Raw genomic sequence first — 8,558 nt, forward strand, 5'->3', positions numbered from 1 at the left:
CCAGGGAGGTCCCAATTCTGAAGCTTTCGTCTTGAATTAATTCATTGCTTAGAGACTCATGTTCATTTTAGCTGTTTACAATTGCTTTACTCCCCACCCTTTCTCGACCCTGGCTGACTTGTCTGCAAGTCATAGCTGTCAAAATCGAGCCATCTGCAGAACAGCTCTGTGCTTCTGAGCCCCTCCCTCAAATCCTCTGTGGTTCATAGTTCTGTCAAGGTACGGGACAGAATCTTCAGATTTCCCCCATAAGCCCCATTCCAGTCATCTTCTAGTTTCCTCTTTCTGACCGCCGATAAAGGATAGCTCATTAAGTGTAACCAGTAATAGAACTTTTTCCCCCCACCGTGCAGCACAGCATGGGGGATCTTAGTTCCCTGACCAGAGATAGAACCTGTGCCCCCTACATTGGAAGGGCAGAGTCCTAACCACTGGACTGCCAGGGAATTCTCATATTGTATTTTTAGATACTTTTTTACTTATTTAAAAGTTTAAAAGTATTTAAATTTTAAATACTCTTATTGTATCCTGATGATAAGGGAAAACAGAGTAATCAATTCAGATAACTGGGAAACATTTTTTTAACTTTTTACTTTATTTTGGAGTATAGATGATTAATAATGTTGTGATCATTTCAGATGTACAGCAAAGTGATTCAGTGACACATTGCGTGTATCTAAAAAAATTAAAAAAAATTTTTTTTGTATTATTGTACTGAGGTGCCACAGTATAGCTTGGTTTTTAAAGGCTTAGAAGTTATATATATGTTCTTATATATAATTATGATTTTATATGGTACACACATGGTTATTTTTTTTAGTATTTTATTTACTTATTTTTAATTAATTTATTTTACTTGGAGGCTAATTACTTTACAATATTATAGTGGTTTTTGCCATACTTTGACATGAATCAGTCATGGGTGTACATGTGTCCCCCATCCTGAACCCCTCTCCCACCTCCCTCCGCATCCCATCCCTCAGGGTCATCCCAGTGCACCAGCCCTGAGCACCCTGTCTCATGCATCAAACCTGGACTGGCGATCTGTTTCACATATGATAATATACATGTCATGCTATTCTCTCAAATCATCCCACCCTTGCCTTCTCCCACGGAGTCCAAAAGTCTGTTCTTTACATCTGTGTCTCTTTTGCTGTCTTGCATATAGGGTCATCATTACCATCTTTCTAAATTCCATATGTATGGATGAATATACTGTATTGGTGCTTTTCTTTCTGACTTACCTCACTCTGTAGGCTCCAGTTTTATCCACCTCATTAGCACTGATTCAAATGTATTCTTTTTAATGGCCGAGTAATATTCCATTGTGTATATGTACCACAGCTTTCTTATCCATTCATCTGCCGATGGACATCTAGGTTGCTTCCATGTCCTGGCTATTGTAAACAGTGCTGTGATGAACATTGGGGTACACGTCTCTATTTTAATTCTGGTTTCCTTGGTGTGTATGCCCAGCAGTGGGATTGGTGGGTCATATGGCAGTTCTATTTCCAGTTTTTTAAGGAATCTCCACACTGTTCTCCATAGTGGCTGTACTAGTTTGCATTCCCACCAACAGTGTAAGAGGGTTCCCTTTTCTCTGCACCCTCTCCAGCATTTATTGCTTGTAGACTTTTGGATAGTAGCCATTCTGACTGACGTGAAATGGTACCTCATTGTGGTTTTGATTTGCATTTCTCTGATAATGAGTGATGTTGAGCATCTTCTCATGTGTTTGTTAGCCATCTGTATGTCTTCTTTGGAGAAATGTCTGTTTAGTTCTTTGGCCCATTTTTTGATTGGGTTGTTTATTTTTCTGGAATTGAACTGCAGGAGCTGCTTGTATATTTTTGAGATTAGTTCTTTGTCAGTTGCTTCATTTGCTATTATTTTCTCCCACTCTGAAGGCTGTCTTTTTACTTTGCTTAGAGTTTCCTTTGTTGCGCAAAAGCTTTTAAGTTTAATTAGGTCCCATTTGTTTATTTTTGCTTTTATTTCCATTACTCTGGGAGGTGGGTCATAGAGGATCCTGCTGTGATTTGTGTTGGAGAGTGTTTTGCCTATGTTTTCCTCTAGGAGTTTTATAGTTTCTGGTCTTATGTTTAGATCTTTAATCCATTTTGAGTTTATTTTAGTATAACACACATGGTTATATTTGTTAATACCCTTCCATTTGTGGAAATTAGTAGTTGATGAAAGGAATAAAATGATGCTACATTAATCAGAATCTAAGTGTGACATGCACATAACACACCAGTAATGCCTACTTGTGAGAGAATGTTCTGGACCCTCAAGTTTCCTGGATGTGTGAGTTTATATCAGGTAAAAGGGCTACTTGATTTAAATCAAAGGTTTGGAATTTAAAGCTTCATTCAGTCTCCTGGGTCAACTTTCTAGTATATTTATCAAGTGGGAGACAATTTTAAAAGACAGTTGATTTGTTTATATTACTCTAAAGTTGGGGCTTCCCTGGCGGCTGCAGTGCAGGAAACGTGGGTTTGATTCCTGGACTGGGAAAATCCCATGGAGAAGGCAATGGCTACCCACTATAGTATTCTTGCCTGGAGAATTCCATGCATAGAGGAGCCTGGTGGGCTACAGTCTATGGGGTCAAAAAGAGTTGGACACTACTAAGTGACTAACACTTTCACATTTACACATTAAAGTGAATTAATCCAATCAATGATTGCATAAAATTACTATGCTAGTAATTGGTGTACAGCTGAGTTAGAAATGGAGCAGTAATTTGGAGGTGCCCTGCACCTTGTACAAGAGATGGTATTTGTTTTTAGTTTTTATTTGGTTGAAGTGTATTTGATTTACAATGTTAGTTTCAGGTGTACAGCACAGTGATTCAATTGTACACACACATATAAAATAGGTAACCAACAGGGACCTACTGTATAGCACAGGGAACTATACTCCAATATTTTGTAATACCTTATAAGAGAAAATAATCTGAAAAAGATTATATATATACTTGTGTGTGTGTATATATATATATTTGTGTGTGTGTTGTTGCTGTTCAGTCTCTCAGTTGTGTCCAACTCTTTGGTACCCCATGGACTACAGCATGCCAAGCATCCCTGTCCTTCACAATCTCCTGGAGTTTGTCCAGATTCATGTCCATTGAGCTGATGATGCCATCCAACCACCTTATCCTCTGTTGCTGCCTTCTCCTGCCTTCAATCTTTCCCAGCATCAGGGTCTTTTCCAATGAGTTGGCTCTTTGCATCAGGTGGCCAAAGTATTGAAGCTTCAGCTCTAGCATCAGTCCCTCCAGTGAATATTCAGGGTTGATTTCCTTTCGGATTGACTGGTTTGATCTCCTTCCTGTCCAAGGGACTCTCAAAAATCTTCTCCAACACCACAGTTCGAAATCATTAGTTCTTCAGTGCTCAGCCTTCTTTATAGTCCAGCTCTCACATCTATACATGACTACTGGAAAAACCAGAGCATTGACTAGATGGAGCATTTAACATGTGCACAACAAGCACATACATTAACTCATTTCATCCACATAACCTTATGAGTGGGGCTTCTATTATCATTACAATTTGTGGACGCCAAAACAGGAAAATAATTTCTAGACTTGATGTGAAGAGCTGACTCACTGGAAAAGACTCTTATGGGAAAGACTGAAGGCAGGAGGCGAAGGGGGCAACAGAGGATGAGATGGTTGGATGGCATCATTGACTCAATGGGCATGAGTTTGAGCAAACTCTGGGAGACAGTGAAGGACAGGGAAGCCTGGCATACTTCAGTCCATGGGGATGCAAAGTGCCGGACATGACTGAACAACACCAACAATTTCTAGACAGAGACTAGCACTCAGAAATGCCTAAGGTGTTCAATGAGGCTTTGGAAGCACTTGAAGTTCAGTAGGGGAAAGAAGGTGATTGAGACTTCTGGCTTCTATTAATGACTGCCAAAGAATTGATGCTTTTGAACTGTGGTGTTGGAGAAGACTCTTGAGAGTCCCTTGGACTGCAAGGAGATCCAACTGGTCCATCCTAAAGGAGATCAGTCCTGGGTGTTCATTGGAAGGACTGATGTTGAAGCTGAAACTCCAATATTTTGGCCACCTGATGAGAAGAGCTGACTCATTTGAAGAGACCCTGATGCTGGGAAAGATTGAGGGCAGGAGGAAAAGGGGACAATAGAGGATGAGATGGTTGGATGGCATCACCGACTCAATGGACATGGGTTGGGGTGGACTCTGGGAGTTGGTGATGGACAGGGAGGCCTGGCGTGCTGCTGCGGTTCATGGGGTTGCAAAGAGTTGGACATGACTGAGTGACTGAACTGAACTGAAGTTATTTTTATGAATCCTCCTGCTGAAAACAGCTAAAATTTCTGAATAAAAGATAAATTTAAAAAATCTCTTGGGCTTCCCTTGTAGTCTAGCAGTTAGGAATCCGCCAGCCAATGCAGGGGACATAGGTTCAACCCCTGGTCTGGGAAGATCCAACGTACCAAGGTGTGACTACGCCCGAGGACATAACTACTGAGTCAGCGCTCTAGAGCCTGTGCTCTGTGACAAGAGAAGCCACCACAATTAGAAGCCCATGAACTGCAGGTAGAGCGTATGCCCTACTCACAACTAGAGAAATCCTGTGCACAGCCAAAGACCCAGTGCAGCCAAAAATTAAAAACAAAAAAAAACAATAAAAATTTAAAAAATGAATAAATAACAATAAAACTTAAAAAAAAATTTCTTAAGGCATCCAGGAACTGACAAGTAGAGTCATCAAGCCCAAACTGAAGATAATCCAGAGAGAAATGGAGCACAGATACCTGGAAACCACTTCCAATATAAAGGCAAACCATATTTGGTTCTAACATATCAAATATGCTGGATTGAATGGGACAAAAATCAAAACCCAAAGCACACATACAATGAGTCTAACAGAACATCTTTCCAACAAAAAGCTTGGCACACCAAGGGCTATATCTTTCAGAATAAAAGAGTGGGTCAGAAATTGAATCCTCCCAGGGATTTGCAGGCTGGGAGCTCAGAAAACCTCAAGTCTTGAACTTGGTTTAAGATGACGCTGTACTAAATACAAAGGAAAAAAAGAAGAAAAGAAAACAACCCTGTACTATTCGTGCCTCCAGACATCTGATACAAATAAATAAATGAAATTAGTCTTTGGAGGAAGAAACATTTTATCTCCCCTCCAGTATTTCCACATCTTATTCTGCAAAGAACCAATTATTTTTTAAAGTATACAAGTAAAGATTATTGCCAACAGAAATAATGGATAAAATAAACTGATTGTCAAAGGCTTCAGATACTTGAACTCAAGGTAATATATATAAAATGTTCATGGTTGCTATTTTCCAAGAAATACATGACAAACTTAAAAATACCCACAGAGAACAAGAAATGGCAATGAGTGAAATGAGAGTTATTCAAAAGACCAACCAGAACCTTTTTAGAAATGAAAAATATAATAACTAAATCCATCAATGAACTCCTTTAACAGAAGCTTCAGGGAGAATTAGTGAACTGGAAGATAGGTCAAAAGAAATTATTTAACAATTATTTATTAACACATAAATTTAACACCTTAGAGAAAAGTATCAATTCCTCAAAACCCATAAAATACCAAAATTCACCTGATATGAAATAGATCATCTGAATAATCCTGTAACTATTTTTAAAATTGAATTTGTAATTAAAAACTTTAAAAAAATAATATCCAGGCCCAGTTGGTGATAGTTTCATTGAAGTATTCTACCAATCATTACAAGAGGAATTAGCACCATTCTGTACAATCTCCAGAAATTAGAAAAGTAGGGAATACCTCTCAGCTCACTTTATAATGCCACTACTGTTTTCACTTTATAATGCCATTATTATTTTGATATGAAAACCAGACTGGACAGTACAAAACAAAAAGCTACAGCCAATATCCCATGAACTTAGCTACTAAAATCTTCAGTAAAATATTAGCCAATTGAATCTAGCAGTACATAATAAGAATTATGCAAGATGGCCACAGGGTTTATTCCAATATGTAAGGCTGGTTCAACATGTGAAAGTGAATTGATTTAACATTTGAAAATATATTGATGTAGTAATCCACTGTATCAAGAAGCTAAAGATAAATAAAAATCATATAATCATGTCAATTATTTTTGAGTAACAAAATTCAACATCCATTCTTTGGCTGCCCTGGGTTTTCATTGCTGTGCATGGGCTGTTTTGTTGTGGAACAAGGGTTTCTCTTGTGTGTGGCATGGGTTCTAGAGTATGCAGGCTCAGTAGTTGTGGGGCATGGGCTTAGTTCAGTTCAGTTCAGTTCAGTCGCTCAGTCATGTCCGACTCTTTGCGACCCCCTGAATCGCAGCACGCCAGGCCTCCCTGTCCATCACCAACTCCTGGAGTTCACTCAGACTCACGTCCATCGAGTCAGTGATGCCATCCAGCCATCTCATCCTCTGTCATCCCCTTCTCCTCCTGCCCCCAATCCCTCCCAGCATCAGAGTCTTTTCCAATGAGTCAACTCTTCGCATGAGTTGGCCAAAGTACTGGAGTTTCAGCTTTAGCATCATTCCTTCCAAAGAAATCCCAGGGCTGATCTCCTTCAGAATGGACTGGTTGGATCTCCTTGCAGCAGTCCAGGGGACTCTCAAGAGTCTTCTCGGAATCATCCCGGACCAGAGATCAAACCTGTGTTCCCTGCATTGGTAGGTGGATTCTTAGCTACTGGACCACCAGAAAAGTACCTCAACACCCATTTATGATAAAAAACTATCAGTAAACCAGAAATACAGGGGAACTTCCTCAACTTGATAAGACTGAATACCTTCCTCTTAAGGAAAAAGTCAAGGATATCTGCTCTGGCCATTCTTATTCAACAGAGTACTGAAAATCTAGCCAACGCAGTAAGACAAGAAAAGGAAATAGAAAGCACATAGATTGGAAAGGGAAAAAAGAAAACAAACTTCCCTATTTGCAGATAAAATGATTGTCTATTTTAAAAAGTCCCAATGAAGGATTTGAACACTGCTGCAGAGCAACTAAGCCCGTGTGCCACAACTACTGAGCCCATGCTCTACAGCCTGTGAGCCCAAACTATGAAGCCCGTGCTCGGCAACAAAGAGAAGCCACTGCAATGAGAAGTCTGTGTACTGCGAGAGTAGCTCCCACTCACTACAACTAGAGAAAACCCTCTGCAGCAACAAAAGACCCAGTGCAACCAAAAAGAAATAAATAGAGGCTTCCCTGGTGGCTCAGTGATAAAGAACCTGCCTGCCAATGCAGTGTTGAGTCCTGCCCACAAGGCCACATTAGCGGAGCGCAGAACCAAGGTCACCTCTGAAGCAGACTGAGCCCCTTTGTAACTGAGCCTTGTTTCCAAAAGCCCCCCTGACTTCGTGACTCCCAATCAGGCAAAGATGCCCACTTCAGCAAACACCCTATAGCACCCCAACCAATCACCTAACACCAACCTTCCAGCAGGCATTTTCTTTGGCTTGAGGCTATAAAAATTGGCCATTAACCCACAAAAACTGTCAACTCTCTCTGGTCTGTCAGGAGGTTGGCCCACTGCGCTCTCGGTGCCTACTTTATCTCTGCTCTTTGTTCTTAATATACTCGCTCCCTGCTGGAATGCTGTGTGTCTGGAAATTCTTTACCAACCTATGCTCAAACTGCTCAACATGCAGGAGATATGGGTTCGATCCCTGGTCCATGAAGATTTCACATGCTGCAGGACAACTAAGTCCGTGTTCTGCTGAGCCTGTGTTCTAGAGCGCAGCAGCCACAGCTTCTGAGCCCACGTGCAGTAACTACTGAAACTTGAACTCTCTAGAGCCTGTGCTCCGCAGCAAGAGGAGCCACCACAAGGAGAAGCCTTAGCACCGCAGTTAGAGAGCAGTTTTGAATTATTGTTATAAAACCCTTCATCACATCCTCCCAGGGTGGAACACATAGTTTTTTGAGACAGAAGCCCAGTTTGTCTCCCTTTGGCTGGCAAAGTGATAGAGCTGTCCTTTTCTACTTCCCTCAAAACTCTGTCTCCAAGATTGGATTTGGCATTAGTGTACGGAGAGGCCAAGCTTTCCATAACATTAGACTTACAGCCATTGTGTTAGGTATGCACTGTTACCTCCATTATACAGATGAGGAAATTGAGACAAGTGAAATTTAGCTACCTGCTCAAGGTGGCACAGCCTCATCAATGGTAGAGGTAGGATTTTTTAAATTTTAATTTTTTATTGAAGTATTGTTGATTCACAATGTTGTATTACTTTCAAGTGTACAGAAAAGCGATTCACATATAGAGAATCTTTTTTCAGATTCTTTTCCTTTATAAGTTATTACAATATAATGAGTATAGTTTCCTGTGCTATAGAGTAGGTTCCTCATTGGTTATTTATATTATATATAGTAGTGCCTGTATATTAATCCTAGACTCCTAGTTTATTCCTTGCCCTCTGCTCCCTTTGGTAATCGTAAATTTGTTTTCTGTGTCTGAAAACACAGAATAATCATCTTCCAGACCTCAGCTTTGTTCCTCCTCCTCCGTTTCTACCGCCAGCCAGGT

The sequence above is a fragment of the Bos indicus genome, chromosome 3 (genome assembly GCF_029378745.1).
Source record: "Bos indicus isolate NIAB-ARS_2022 breed Sahiwal x Tharparkar chromosome 3, NIAB-ARS_B.indTharparkar_mat_pri_1.0, whole genome shotgun sequence".
Taxonomy (NCBI): domain Eukaryota; kingdom Metazoa; phylum Chordata; class Mammalia; order Artiodactyla; family Bovidae; genus Bos; species Bos indicus.